Source organism: Salmo trutta, chromosome 28, assembly GCF_901001165.1.
Source record: "Salmo trutta chromosome 28, fSalTru1.1, whole genome shotgun sequence".
Lineage (NCBI taxonomy): Eukaryota > Metazoa > Chordata > Actinopteri > Salmoniformes > Salmonidae > Salmo > Salmo trutta.
Window position 1 is genome coordinate 18,630,799 of NC_042984.1, and position 16,073 is coordinate 18,646,871.

A 16,073-nucleotide genomic window follows, 5' to 3' on the forward strand; every position below is an offset into this window, starting at 1 on the left:
GCCATGAGGATGGAGAAGGAGAACAGCTTCTCAATATTGTCACGACACAGTCCTGGCTCTTCCCAGCTGTTCACTTTTGACCAATTCTCTTCTGAATCAGGACGGGGCTCCTACAAATCAATTTGAGTAAGGATATGCAACACCTCAGTCAATAAGATATTGAAATCAGTAGATTCAGACATCAAATACACTGGACTTACCCCCATTTGAAAAAGGAGTTCTTCCACTACTTTGTTCACCTTCTCTCCAACTTTTGCACAGCTACTCTTGAACTGACTAATTATCCCAAATACTATCCTGTAGTTCTTCAGAGCTGAAACCATCTTGTTAAGGCAAGGCTTTATGGATCATGGTAAAAAAGACAAAATATGATTAATCATCTTCATTTTGTAAAAGTGTTTCTCAAACAATTAATATTTTGTGTGTGACAAATGATGGAACTGGTTAGTGCTTTAAAAATTCTGAAAAATGTGCATGTGTATAACCATTGACCACGTATGTGTCTTGTTGACCTTGTTGGTCCAAGTTAACTCATGATCAGATTTTTTTTGTATCACATTTGTCCGTGGATTCCACCAACAGAATGGAAGTGGTGACTTACCGTTGAATCTGCTCTTAGATTTGTTGGATCACATTTGTCTGTGGCTTCCACCAGTACTCTTGGCCATTTGACAACTCTTTCCACATTTTTCAAATGACTGAGCTCCTGCAAGACATGATGGAAAGTTTCAGAGACAAATTCCGTTTAAGTAGCCTACCTGAATGGAAGTTGTGACTTTAAATTCCACTTAAAACTGTCTGACTACCAAGGTCCCACAAAAGCATCAAGAACCAGGCTAGCCTATCCTACTTGAATTCAGTTCTATCATCACCCTACCATTATCAATAGCTACGGAATACTGATGATAATCAACTTACCTCAATTAAGAGACGATTAGCAAGTTGATTCAGTTGTAAAGAATACTCTTTAACTTTCACGTTTTTCCTACTGATTCCAACTGATTGGTTAACCGGAGCGCTGAATGCACCTGTAAATACCACAAGAAGGGTAACAACTGTTGTGAACGACAGGTACATGACTGATTTCTTCTACGCTTGATTGCAGTTCTGCAGGTCCGTATGGCATGTGTTTATTATCTCAGTGTCAGTGTCATTGCAGCGAAGTCCCTTGGTCTTGTCCCCTTATACCGCTCAATGAGTCACGTGAGGATTTCCCAGGTGAATTTTAGACTATAGAGTTAATGGTGTCCATGGCCACAGACCCGGCGGCAGAACGAATCAGTTGGACTGGCCTTTGATTTCCATAGGGGGGCACGTTTTTTTCACGGGACCTCCTGTGTGTACGCACTTGCGCGTTCACAATTTGTTTATTGGCTGTAGTAGTAAAGACTAAATAACATAGGCGCCTCGTGAGTTTCAAGTTTGGGGAAGCTTACAATGTCTCCTACCATTTCTACCGATCTGCGTGCCAGTTATGATTCTTTTTATAGGTGCATTTTCTTCGAACAGTTTAATTTAAACAATAACGTTTTCGTTTCTCAAAATCATTGTCACGTGTTTAATAATAGTAAAATGATCAAATCTAAAAATTTAAATTAAACTATGCCCAGAGCACTAGCCTCTATCATATGGACACATTGATACACTGTGATCCATTGGCGGCTAAATAAATGAGAGCATATAAATCAGAGATTTGCAACATACCTATACCTTCATTCATCAACTAAGTAAAATACATAGAGCCGACAAATAAAACAGTAAAAAGTTATTTCAATCACATTCATTGATGTACTCTGCCTGTCTGCCTCCCTTTCTATCTGTCATGACTTGAGCTTTTGCTAGTGAAGTGCAACATTGTATCAAATCATCACTTGTTCAGGCCGGACGCTGTCGCTAGCGAACTTGCAACGACTAGCTTACCCCGACCCTCAGTTTTCCGTGCCAGTGAGCACTGGACAGAACGCAATGACGTTTCATCAAGATAAATGGGATCATCAGATCATTATATTTTTCTCCTTCACACGGCTTGGTGATTATCGAGCGTTGGAAAGATTTTTCCCACACTCCAAATCGCGGGCTTCCCAAACACACTGGTGATTTGAAACAATCCACATCAATCCACTTTTAAAGAAGCTAATTGTCCTCTGTGGCTAAGTCATGCTTTCTGATGAAGTATTTTGAATTATTTTATTTAGACAAGAGTAATTCAATAATTTTGGCGAAACATCAATTTACAGTGAACTGTGCATCCGCCAACTTTCCTTTCCAATTCACAAAAGGCTGAAACCAGAAATACACTGCTCAAAAAAATAAAGGGAACACTTAAACAACACATCCTAGATCGAATGAAAGAAATAATGTTATTAAATACTTTTTTCTTTAAATAGTTGAATGTGCTGACAACAAAATCACACAAAAATAATCAATGGAAATCCAATTTATCAACCCATGGAGGTCTGGATTTGGAGTCACACTCAAAATTAAAGTGGAAAACCACACTACAGGCTGATCCAACTTTGATGTAATGTCCTTAAAACAAGTCAAAATGAGGCTCAGTTGTGTGTGTGGCCTCCACGTGCCTGTATGACCTCCCTACAACGCCTGGGCATGCTCCTGATGAGGTGGCGGATGGTCTCCTGAGGGATCTCCTCCCAGACCTGGACTAAAGCATCCGCCAACTCCTGGACAGTCTGTGGTGCAACGTGGCGTTGGTGGATGGAGCGAGAAATGATGTCCCAGATGTGCTCAATTGGATTCAGGTCTGGGGAACGGGCGGGCCAGTCCATAGCATCAATGCCATCCTCTTGCAGGAACTGCTGACACACTCCAGCCACATGAGGTCTAGCATTGTCTTGCATTAGGAGGAACCCAGGGCCAACCGCACCAGCATATGGTCTCACAAGGGGTCTGAGGATCTCATCTCGGTACCTAATGGCAGTCAGGCTACCTCTGGCGAGCACATGGAGGGCTGTGCGGCCCCCCAAAGAAATGCCACCCCACACCATGACTGACCCACTGCCAAACTGGTCATGCTGGAGGATGTTGCAGGCAGCAGAACGTTCTCCACGGCGTCTCCAGACTCTGTCACGTCTGTCACATGTGCTCAGTGTGAACCTGCTTTCATCTGTGAAGAGCACAGGGCGCCAGTGGCGAATTTTCCAATCTTGGTGTTCTCTGGCAAATGCCAAACGTCCTGCACGGTGTTGGGCTGTAAGCACAACCCCCACCTGTGGACGTCGGGCACTCATACCACCCTCATGGAGTCTGTTTCTGACCGTTTGAGCAGACACATGCACATTTGTGGCCTGCTGGAGGTCATTTTGCATTGCTCTGGCAGTGCTTCTCCTGCTCCTCCTTGCACAAAGGCGGAGGTAGCGGTCCTGCTGCTGGGTTGTTGCCCTCCTACGGCCTCCTCCACGTCTCCTGATGTACTGGCCTGTCTCCTGGTAGCGCCTCCATGCTCTGGACACTACGCTGACAGACACAGCAAACCTTCTTGCCACAGCTCGCATTGATGTGCCATCCTGGATGAGCTGCACTACCTGAGCCACTTGTGTGGGTTGTAGACTCTGTCTCATGCTACCACTAGAGTGAAAGCACCGCCAGCATTCAAAAGTGACCAAAACATCAGCCAGGAAGCATAGGAACTGAGAAGTGGTCTGTGGTCTCCACCTGCAGAACCACTCCTTTATTGGGGGTGTCTTGCTTATTGCCTATATTTTCCACCTGTTGTCTATTCCATTTGCACAACAGCATGTGAAATGTATTGTCAATCAGTGTTGCTTCCTAAGTGGACAGTTTGATGTCACAGAAGTGTGATTGACTTGGAGTTACATTGTGTTGTTTAAGTGTTCCCTTTATTTTTTTGAGCAGTATATTTATATAATGACGAGATGCTCATGCCTCCGCCCCAACAATGGGAGTCTTTGTTCCAAAGGCGGGAAAGCAGGCGACAAGCTTAGGTCTACATATTATTTCCATAGAAACGCATTGGGTTTAAACTGGACAGAATTTGTCGAGAGTGAGCCCTCTCGCTTCGCCTCTTCCTCTGCTGAAACTATATCACTGGAGAAAGCATCCGAGAGAGCGAAACAGCGCCCCTCTATATGTAGCCCATGTACCTGATGCTGTCTGGCCAGAAATAGTATGACATGCCATGTTGTTTTGGTCCAGACAGCATCAGATACATGATCTATACCAGGGGTCACCAACCATTTTGAAACTGAGAGCTACTTCATGGGTACTGAGTCATACGAAGGGCTACCAGTTTGATACGCTCTTCTGAAATAACAAATTTGCTCAGTTTGCCTTTAGTTATACGTTATTAATAATGATTAATGATACTCATCTATGTGAAGACACTGATCACGTTAATAATTTCTCACAATAATTATCAACAATGACAATAAGGTGGGAAACAGATATCAATATTCAGCACTTTAATCTCAGTAATTGTTACATTTTCAGATGATCACTTACATCACTACATTTCATAGGAAAAATGTCCCATTTTCACTAGCCACTGACAAACCCTTTTAACAAGTCATGAACTATGTTTCAAAAAGTTATCAATTATGTAATGTTAGAAAAATCAACTTATTTTTAAATAAATCTTGTTACATTTTGAACTAATGACCAAATCTGCTGCATTTTTTTAACACACTTTTAAATTGAACACAATTCTTCAATATTTTAATTCAACTTCGCCATGGCACTGCCATGTTGCCACTGACAACATCTGGTATCTGTTTCTTTGTTAGTGGGAAGACTGGCATTGCATGCTGTTCACCAGTGTATTGTAATCTGGTGTGTAACTTGACACTGCAATTGTGAGTGAGTCTTTCAGATGTGAGGCGTGTTCTGTGTTTGTTCTTGATGAAGTTCATGTCAGAAAACGCTGATTCACAGAGATTGGTTCAACCTAACAGGCTAGCAACCTTCATAGCTGCTGTGCATACTCCACTGTACTTCTCTGTGTCAACAAGGCACCAAAAGTTTGGTGCAGCCTGGTAGGCTTTGAGGTGGAGGTCATTTTGCAATGTTATGATTTCAATCTCCGCCTGTCCAGCATCCAAGTTGAACGTTGCACTTAGTTGCTCAGCAAAGAATGTTGTGTCCACATTCATGAAAGGATTGGAAATGAACGACACACATGGCTCAAGCTGATGAAGGTCACAAAACCTATTCTCAAACTCTTGCCCAAGTCTGTTTATGATTTCACAGTACTTTTCTGCAACTTTGTAAAATGTCTCAGATGCAGAAGCATTGTCTTTCCGTACCGACTGCACAGAGGGAAAGAGCAGCACCTTTTTTTTCTGTAAATCCACAGAGAAAATGTTCATCTTGGCTTTAAATGCATTTAAAGCACTTATCAGATCAACAACAGTCTTACCTTTGCCTTGCAGCTTGCAGTTCAAGTCGTTTAGTTTCCCAGTAATGTCCGTCAAAAATGCAAGGTCAAGTGTCCACTCTGTGTCCTCTAGCAGTGAGACGTCTTCGCCTTTGGACTGCTTGAACTCTTTGATTTCATCCAAAAGTGACAAAAAACGAAGTAAAACTCGTCCTCTGCTGAGCCATCGGATTTCTGTGTGTAGCAGCAGGTCACCATATTCAGCTGACATCTCCAATAGCACCTTGAAAATCCTTTGCTGTTTTGCTTTGGAGCGGATGTTGTTTATGATTTTTACAACGGGAGTCATCACGTGCTCAAAGCCGATCACTTTTGCACATAACGCCTGCTTGTAACGGCCGTCGTCAGAATTAGACCAAGGTGCAGCGGAGGATGTGTTCATCATTAGAATTTTAATTGAAAAATAAAAACACTTTACAAAAATAAACCAAAGACGACAGCAAAACAGTCCTGTCAGGAAAACACACTAACAGAATACAATCACCCACAAAACCCAAAGGAAAAACAGGCTACTTATGTGTGACTCCCAATCAACAACAACGAACTACAGCTGTGCCTGATTGGGAGCCACGCACGGCCAAACCAAAGAAACCAGCCAACATAGAAAAATGAACATAGAACACCCACCCAATGTAACACCCTGGCCTAACCAAAATAAAGAACAAAAAACCCCTCTCTATGGCCAGGGCGTTACAGTACCCCCCCCCCCAAAGGTGCGGACTCCGGCCGCAAAACCTGACTCTGAAGGGGAGGGTCCGGGTGGGCCTTCCTACGACGGCGGCTCAGGTGCGGCACGTGGACTCCACTCCACCCTCGGCTTCGCCCACTTAGGTGGCGCCCCTGGCTGCGCCGGAGGACTGGCGGGCAACCCTGGCTGCGCCCAACTGGCGGGCGTCCCTGGCTGCGCCCGGCTGGCGGGCGACCCTGGCGGGCGGCTCCGGGCTGGCGGATGGCCCTGGCGGCTCCGGGCTGGCGGGCAGCTCTGACCCCGGATTCACCAGGCTGGGGAGACATGAAGGAGGCCTGGCCCTGGGCGCAGGCACAGGACTCACCAGGCTGGGGAGACATGAAGGAGGCCTGGCCCTGGGCGCAGGCACAGGACTCACCAGGCTGGGGAGACATGAAGGAGGCCTGGCCCTGGGCGCAGGCACAGGACTCACCAGGCTGGCGGGCGGCTCTGGCGGCTCTGGGCCGGCGGGCGGCTCTGGCGGCTCTGGACAGGCGGGCGGCTCTGGCGGCTCCGGACTGGCGGGCGGCTCCGGACTGGCGGGCGGCTCTGGCGGCTCCGGACTGGCGGGCGGCTCTGGCGGCTCTGGCCCAGGATTCACCAGGCTGGGGAGACATGAAGGAGGCCTGGCTCTGGGCGCAGGCACTGGACTCACCAGGCTGGGGAGACCCACTGGAGGCCTGGTCCGTGGAGGAGGCACAGGACTGACCAGGATGGGGAGACCCACTGGAGGCCTGGTCCGTGGAGGAGGCACAGGACTGACCAGGATGGGGAGACCCACTGGAGGCCTGGTCCATGGAGGAGGCACAGGACTGACCAGGATGGGGAGACCCACTGGAGGCCTGGTCCGAGGAGGAGGCACAGGATAAACCGGGCTGTGGGGGAGCACTGGAGTTCTGGTACGTAGGCTATTCACCCATACTCCAGGCTGAATGCCCACTTTGGCCCGGCACGGGCGGAGCGCAGGCATTGGGCGAACTGAGCCCTCCCAGCGCCCTGGAGACACAGTGCGCAGAGCCGGCGCAGGATAACCTGGACCGAAACGGCGCACTGGAGACCAGACACGCTGAGCTGGCACAATCCATCCTGGCTCGATGCCTACACTCGCATGGCACTTGGCCTATAGCGCACCGGGCTATGAGCGCGCACTGGAGACACAGTGCGCTTCACAGCATAACACGGTGCCTGACCAGTATCACGCTGCTTCCGGTAAGCATGGGGAGTTGGCTCAGGTCTAACGCCTGACTCCGCCAATCTCCCCGTGTGCCCCCCCAAATTTTTTTGGGGGGCTGCCTCTCGTATCCGTCGCACTCCCTCGGCCGGTTGTTGCAGTGGTCAAATAATTGTTCCCATGTCCAGTCAATCCTTGACTCCAAAACCTCCAGCGACCAGGATGCCATTACCACCCGAGCACGCTGCTTCATCCCCTCCTGGTGCTGCTCCTTCCTCCGCTGCTTGGTCCGTTGTTGGTGGGTGATTCTGTAACGGCCGTCGTCAGAATTAGACCAAGGTGCAGCGGAGGATGTGTTCATCATTAGAATTTTAATTGAAAAAAAAAACTCTTTACAAAAATAAACCAAAGACGACAGCAAAACAGTCCTGTCAGGAAAACACACTAACAGAATACAATCACCCACAAAAACCCAAAGGAAAAACAGGCTACTTATGTGTGACTCCCAATCAGCAACAACGAACTACAGCTGTGCATGATTGGGAGCCACACACAGCCAAACCAAAGAAACCAGCCAACATAGAAAAATTAACATAGAATGCCCACCCAATGTAACACCCTGTCCTAACCAAAATAAAGAACAAAAAACCCCAGGGCGTTACACTGCTGGTGAGCGATGAAACCTGTATGTCGGGCCGATCATAGCAGGAGCCCCGTCTGTAGTCACCGCTACCAGCTTTTCCAATGGTACCTTTTTCTGCAAGAAAAACTCCTTCACCGTGTTATAAATGTCAACTCCCCTCGTAGTTGTCTTTAAGGGCAGTAGTGCCAGGAGTTCTTCTCTTGTGGAGAAATCTTCAAACACCATCCGGATAAAAACTAACAGCTGCGCTATATTGCTGCTGTCCACGGACTCGTCGCACTGGATGCTAAACCAGCTGCACTTCGCCAGATCCCGGTCCAGCTGATCGGCCAAGTTACCAGACACTCGTCTAACCATCGTAGATGCACCCAGTTGGACGTCGGAGAGAGTGGAGATAAGATCGGTTCCATTTTTCTCGTCTTTAAGTACAGTGTTAGCAATTATCATCATTGCTTCTTTGACAACTTCTCCGTCTGAAAATGCCTTCTTCTTCTTCATCAGAAAATGTGTAGCTCTAAACGAGGCTTCGGTTGCTTTTTGTGACTTTATCGCTGTCCTCATGAAAAAAAGACTGTTGCTTACCCAAAGCTGCCTTTAGCTCACGGGCTTTTTCTGCCCGTAGTGCATTTCCTGGTGGGTAGTTAGCATGGTAGCTTTTGTGACACGTGGTGAAGTGTCTCTCCACATTGTGCCGCTTTGCCGTCGCCACAGTCGCGCCGCAAATGAGACACAAGCAGGTTTCTTTCACAGTCGTAAAAAATAATTCCTCCTTCCAATCGTTGTGAAAGTGATACGTTTTCTTCCTGTTTTCTGCCATGTTTTTGGGGCAAGAAACTGCATTCAGCTACCATCTTCGCTGCGCCCGCTAGCTTACTCTCCACGAGCACTGTTTTTTTCACACGCACAATCGTGACCTTTGAACTAGAGTAGGTCAGGGTTCACCTAAACTTATCTAAACTCATGTATAATGAAAATATTGGTAAAATATTGTCATTTTTAAATATATATAAATGCAAGTGTGATTAAAAAGAATAGCAACAGAATACAATTAAATTTCAGACGCAGCTCACTAGTGAGTTGTGCTATTTTTAGACCAGGCCTGCGGGCGACTCATGTGGTCCCTGGGGGCGACCTGGTGCCCGCGGGCACCGTGTTGGTGACCCCTGGATACTTACTTAAACTGAGATTGATCCGTCATTCTGTTGGTGCGCGTCTTGGTCAAATAAATTATACTTATTTCAATATTTTATTTGGACGGGCAAGGAGGTACGGTAGGGCGTGGCAGGCCCCTTAAGCCCCGCCCACAATTCCGGTCTTGCATGGCCATACCATGATAAAGAGTAAAGAGTATGTTTGCAAAGCATTGGACTAATTTCCAATGACAAATTAACAAATGTTGTCTATTTATTATTGACGTTAGTGTAGTCTATGTGTTCGAATGACAATAAAAACAGCGCAAAATACACTTATACCCTATTCAATTTGTAGAGCTTGGTAATTTTATAGAAAATAAGTCTTTAAGCTAAAAGTCTTAATTAGGCTAATTGACTCAAACCCACGCCTATTCAAATCAAATCAAATCAAATTTTATTGGTCACATACACATGGTTAGCAGATGTTAATGCAAGTGTAGCGAAATGCTTATGCGTCTATTTCCAACAGTGCAGTAATATCTAACAAATAATCTAACAATTCCCAACAACTACCTAATACACACAAATCTAACAAGTAATCTAAAAATTTCCCAACAACTACCTAATACACACAAATCTAAAAGGGGTGAATGAGAATATGTACATATAAGTTATATGGATGAGCCATGGCCGAGAGGTATAGGCAAGGTGCAGTAGATGGTATAAAATACAGTATATACATGTGATATGAGTAATGTAAGATATGTAAACATTATTAAAGTGGCATTGTTTAAAGTGACTAGTGATCCATTTAATAAAGTGTCCAGTGATTGGGTATCAATACAGTATATAGATGTGATATGAGTAATGTAAGGTATGTAGACATTATTAGAGTGGCATTGTTTAAAGTGACTAGTGTTCAATTTATTAAAGTGTCCAGTGATTGGGTCTCAATGTGGGCAGCAGCCTCTCTGAGTTAGTGATTGCTGTTTAGCAGTCTGGTAGCCTTGAGATAGAATATGTTTCTCAATCTGTCTGTCCCAGCTTTGATGCACCTGTACTGACCTTGCCTTCTGGATGATAGCGGTGTGAACAGGCAATGGCTCGGGTGGTTGTTGTCCTTGATAATCTTTTTGGCCTTCCTGTGACATCAGGTGCTGTAGGTGTCATGGAGGGCAGGTAGTTTGCCCCCGGTGATGCGTTGTGCAGGCCGCACCACCCCTGGAGAGCCTTGTGGTTGAGGGCGGTGCAGTTGCCGTACCAGGCTGTGATACAGCTCGACAGGATGCTCTTGATTGTGCATCTGTAATAGTTTGTCAGGGTTTTGGGTGACAAGCCAAATTTCTTCCGCCTCCTGTGGTTGAAGAGGCGCTGTTGCACCTTCTTCACCACACCGTCTGTGTGGGTGGACCATTTCAGTTTGTCCGTGATGTGTACGCCCAGGAATTTAAAACTTTACACCTTCTCCACTCCTTTGTTTTGTTGACGTTGAGTGAGAGGTTGTTTTCCTGACACCACACTCCGAGTGCCCTCACCTCCTCCCTATAGGCTGTCTTGTTATTGTTGGTAATCAAGCCCACTACTGTTGTGTCGTCTGAAAACTTGATGATTGAGTTGGAGGCGTGCATGGCCACGCAGTCGTGGGTGAACAGGGAGTACAGGAGAGGGCTGAGCACACATCCTTGTGGGGCAGTGTTGAGAGTCAGTGAAGTGGAGATGTTGTTTTCTACCTTCACCACTTGGGGGTGGCCCGTCAGAAAGTCCAGGACCCAGTTGCACAGGGAGGGGTTGAGACACAGGGCCTCCAGCTTCATCATACCTATGTGAGAATGCTGTTCATTGATTACAGCTCAGCGTTCCCTTCCAAGCTCGTCACCAAGCTTAGGACCCTTTGTCACACCCTGATCTGTTTTACCTGACTTTGTGCTTGTCTCCACCCCCATCTAGGTGTCGCCCATCTTCCCTGTTATCCCCTGTGTATTTATACCTGTGCTCTCTGTTTGTCTGGTGCCAAGACAGGCGGTTTCCCCCTTGTGCCTGTCTTGTCTTAGTTCCTGTTTTCTAGGTTTTCCCGGCATTGACCCCTCTGCCTGACCTGACCCTGAGCCAGCCCGCTGTCCTGTACCTTTGCCCCTGTTGTTGTAATAAACATTGTTACTTCAACAGTCTGCATCTGGGTCTTTCCTTGAAACGTGATTCCCTTGGTCTGAACACCTCTCATTTGCTCACTCACACATAATATGCATATATATTTATACTGACTCTACACACCCGCACCCCCAATCATATACAAGCTTCTGCTACTCTTACAGTATATCCTGTTGCCTAGTCCCCTTACCCCTATACATTCAGTACCAGTCAAAAGTTTGAACACACCTACTCATTCAAGGGTTTTTCTTTATTTTTTAAAATGTTCTACATTGTAGAATAATAGTGAAGACATCAACTATGATATAACACATATGGAATCAAGTAGTAACCAAAAAAGTGTTAGATACTTCAAAGTATCCACCCTTTGCCGTGATGACAGCTTTGCACACTCTTGGCATTCTCTCAACCAGCTTCATGAGGTAGTCACCTGGAATGCATTACAATTAACAGGTGTGCATTAAAAGTTAATTTGTGGGATTTCTTTCCTCAATGCGTTTGAGCCAATCAGTTGTGTTGTAACAAGGTAGGGGTGGTATACAGAAGATAGCCCTATTTGGTAAAAGACCAAGTCCATATTATGGCAACAACAGCTAAAATAAGCAAAGAGAAATGACAATCCATCATTACTGTAAGACATGAAGGTCAGTCGATCCGGAAAATGTAAAGAACTTTGAAAGTTTCTTCAATTGTAATCGCAAAAACCATCAAGCGCTATGATGAAACTGGCTCTCATGAGGACCGCCACAGGAAAGGAAGACCCAGAGTTACCTCTGCTGCAGAGGATAAGTTCATTAGAGTTAACTGCACCTCAGATTGCAGCCCAAATAAATGCTTCACATAGTTCAAGTAACAGACACATCTCAACATCAAGTGTTCAGAGGAGACTACGTGAATCATGGCTTCATAGTTGAATTGTTGCAAAGAAACCACTACTAAAGGACACCAAAAAGAAGAGACTTGCTTGGGCCAAGAAACAAAAGCAATGGACATTAGACCGGTGGAAATCTGACCTTTGGTCTGATGAGTCCAAATGTGAGATTTTTGGTTCCAAACGCTGTGTCTTTGTGAGACGCAGAGTAGGGGTGCGTTTGTAAATTCACTCTGGCTATCTACTCTGATTTCAGAGCACTCTCCCCTAAGTGTGCCAGACAGGGGTGGTTCTGAGGGGGGGGGGGGGGCAGTGCCCCTGTGACAACAATTTTGGACCCCCTTGTGGCCCCCCTAAATGTGGAGTATGAAATTATTTTAACATAACACATTTTTGCTATCGTTCTTTTTTTTTTTTACATCCGAACACTAATGATTATGAACATGGTCTTTTGTCTGCTAATGCCTGCAATGCAGTGAAGAAAACGATATGACAACAATAACGTCTAATGTAACTGGCCCCTCTAATAGTACAACTGGCCCCAGCTTGGCCCCCCCAGTTGAAATGGTCTAGAACCGCCACTGGTGCCAGAGCGCAGAATAACTGACAAATTTACGAACAATCAACATGAATATGGCCGGTGTCAGTAAACGTCGGCAAAAAAGGCATAATTCAATTGTTGCCAGCAGCAGTTACAGTCACCAACACTCTGGATAACATCTAAACAGCCTAACCAGCTCTGCTAGGGCGAGTAAAATGGTCAGAGTGAGGTGTTCTCTCATTTGTGTCTGCAAGTAGCTAGCAAGCTAGCCAACATTAGCCAGTTAGATTGGGTGCTTGACTGCCGTTGTGAGGACAGAATGCTCAGATCAACCCTACTCCTTGGCCAGAGCGTCCAGTGTGCGCTCTGAACGCTCCGAGAGTGAAACGCTCTGAATTTACGAGCAGACAATCTGACAACGCTCTGAATTTACGAACGACTAGAGGGCACTCTGAGCATACTCCGGCACTCCAGATTGAATTTACTATTGCACCCTAGGTGAACAGATGATCTTTGCATGTGTGGTTCCCACTGTGAAGTGTGGAGGAGGTGTGATGGTGTGGGGTTGCTTTGCTGGTGACACTGTCAGTGATTTATTAAGAATTCAAGGCACACTTAACCAGCATGGCTATCACAGCATTCTGCAGCGATACACCATCCCATCTGGTTTGCAGTTAGTGGGACTATCATTTGTTTTTCAACAGGACAATGACCCAACACACCTCCAGGCTGTGTAAGGGAAATTTGACCAAGGAGAGTGATGGAGTGCTGCATCAGATGACCTAGTCTTCACAATCACCCAAGCTCAACCCAATTGAGATGGTTTGGGATGAGTTGGACCACAGAGTGAAGGAAAAGCAGCCAACAAGTGCTCAGCATATGTGGGAACTTCTTCAACTGTTGGAAAAGCATTCCTCATGAAGCTGGTTGAGAGAATGCCAAGCGTGTGCAAAGCTGTCATCAAGGCAAAGGGTGGCTACTTTGAAGATGTGTTATTTCATAGTTTTGATGTCTTCACTATTATTCTACAATGTAGAAAATAGGAAAAAATAAAGGAAAACCATTTAACGAGTAGGCCTGTCCAAACTTTTGACTGGTAATGTACAGTATCTACCTCCATCACTTCAGTATCTCTGCACATGTAAATATGGTATTGGAACTGACTTTTTAAATATTTCCTGTATATAGTATGCTTACTTAATTAATTGTGTATTTCATATTTCCTATTCTTATTTTTTGTTGTTGCAGTAATACATTGTTATACATTTTTTCTATTTGCATTGTTAAAGTGACTAAGCATATATAGTAAACAGAGAGTAGCAGCAGTGTAAAAAGCATAGTTAAAGTGACTAAGCATATATGATAAACAGAAAGTAGCAGCAGTGTAAAAAGAGGGGCTGGAGAGGGGGTTGGGGAGGGGCACACAATGCAAATAGTCCGGGTAGCCATTTGATTACCTGTTCAGGAGTCTTATGGCTTAGGGGTAAAAACTGTTGAGAAGCCTTTTTGTTCTAGACTTGGCACTCCAGTACCGTTTGCCATGCGGTAGCAGAGAGAACAATCTATGACTGGGGAGGCTGGGGTCTTTGACAATTTTTAGGGCCTTCCATTGACACCGCCTGGTGTAGAGGTCCACTACCCTCTGTATTGCCTTGCGGTCAGAGGCCGAGCAATTGCCGTACCAGTCAGTGATGCAACCAGTCAGGTTGCTCTCGATGTTGCAGCTGTAGAACCTATTGAGGATCTCAGGACCCATTCCAAATCTTTTTAGTTTCCTGAGGGGGAATAGGCTTTGTCGTGCCCTCTTCACGACTGTCTTGGTGTGTTTGGACCATTCTAGTTTGTTGTTGATGTGGACACCAAGGAACTTGAAGCTCTCAACCTGCTCCACTACAGCCCCGTCGATGAGAATGGGGGCGTGCTCGGTCCTCCTTTTCCTGTAGTCCACAATCATTTCCTTAGTCTTGGTTACGTTGAGGGATAGGTTGTTATTCTGGCACCACCCGGCCAGGTCTCTGACCTCCTCCCTATAGGCTGTCTTGTCGTTGTCGGTGATCAGGCCTACCACTGTTGTCGTCTGCAAACTTAATGATGGTGTTGGAGTCGTGCCTGGCCATGCAGCCGTGGGTGAACAGGGCGTACAGGAGGGGACTGAGCACGCACCCCTGTGGAGCTCCAGTGCTGAGGATCAGCGTGGCAGATGTGTTGCAACCTACACTCACCACCTGGGGGCGGCCCGTCAGGAAGTCCAGGATCCAGTTGCAGAGGGAGGTGTTTAGTCCCAGAATCCTTAGCTTAGTGATGAGCTTTGAGGGTACTATGGTGTTGAACACTGAGCTGTAGTCAATGAATAGCATTCTCATATAAGTGTTCCTTTTGTCCAGGTGGGAAAGGGCAGTGTGGAGTGCAATAGAGATTGCATAATCTGTGGATCTGTTTGGACGGTATGCAAATTGGAGTGGGTCTAGGCTTTCTACATTAAGCCTACAACTTTGCATAATGATTCAAACTTTTTTTCACTCAAAAGTATACATGAACAATTTCCATTGTTGTCATTCCATCAATGACTGACCAATTTCCTCCTTTGTTATGTATTTTGCGGTTAGTTTGGCACGTGTAGATAGTTATAACACTTCAGCTCATTGTCCTGGCTGCCTGTGGGTTCTCCAGTGGAGGAATGAACGAACTAGCGTGTAACCGCTTCCTCATGTATGGAACGCCGTTTGGGTCTTTGCGTGTGAAAAAATATACACGTCAAATAACACTATTTGACACGTTAAGTAAGCTTTTAATTTGACACGTCAAATAACAGTTTAATTGCTGAATGTTGTGTTGGACCGCAACGTCTGGGGTAGCTAGCTAGCACCAATACAACCAGCCTGAAAACAATGACCAGTAGAAACTGCAGTCATTTTCATTATTCTTAGCAATGATTTAGGAATCCGTGTGAGTAACTATTAGCTAGGTAGCCACTTGTTGTTCGCCTATTGAAATTGAACTTGATGAAAATAAAAGAAATAGCCAGCTACTTAACCCTGTTGCCCAAAGCTAACGTTATAAGCAGCCTGCTAGCTTCATGATGCTCGACGGGACCGGGATATGTGTTGTGAAGCTAGCTACAATAAGGATTAGGCACTAGAATTATTTGCGGTTTGCCTTCAAAATAAAATAACCTTTTAGAATGTGATGCAGAAGGTTACAAATCGGTGGAATCATGCCATATTTAAACTAGACAATGTTAAACAAGGTTGGAATGTGAAGCAATGAAATGGGGTATCACTCTACTCGGTGACACCCACAGAACACAACCTTGAAGAGTTTACGCAAATATTAGCGTTGTAGCTCTTATAGCGGGACTGTGACTGTGTGAAATCACCTCCCCAGTCAGCCTATTGTGTGTATTGACATTCATATTGCACTGTACAGCTT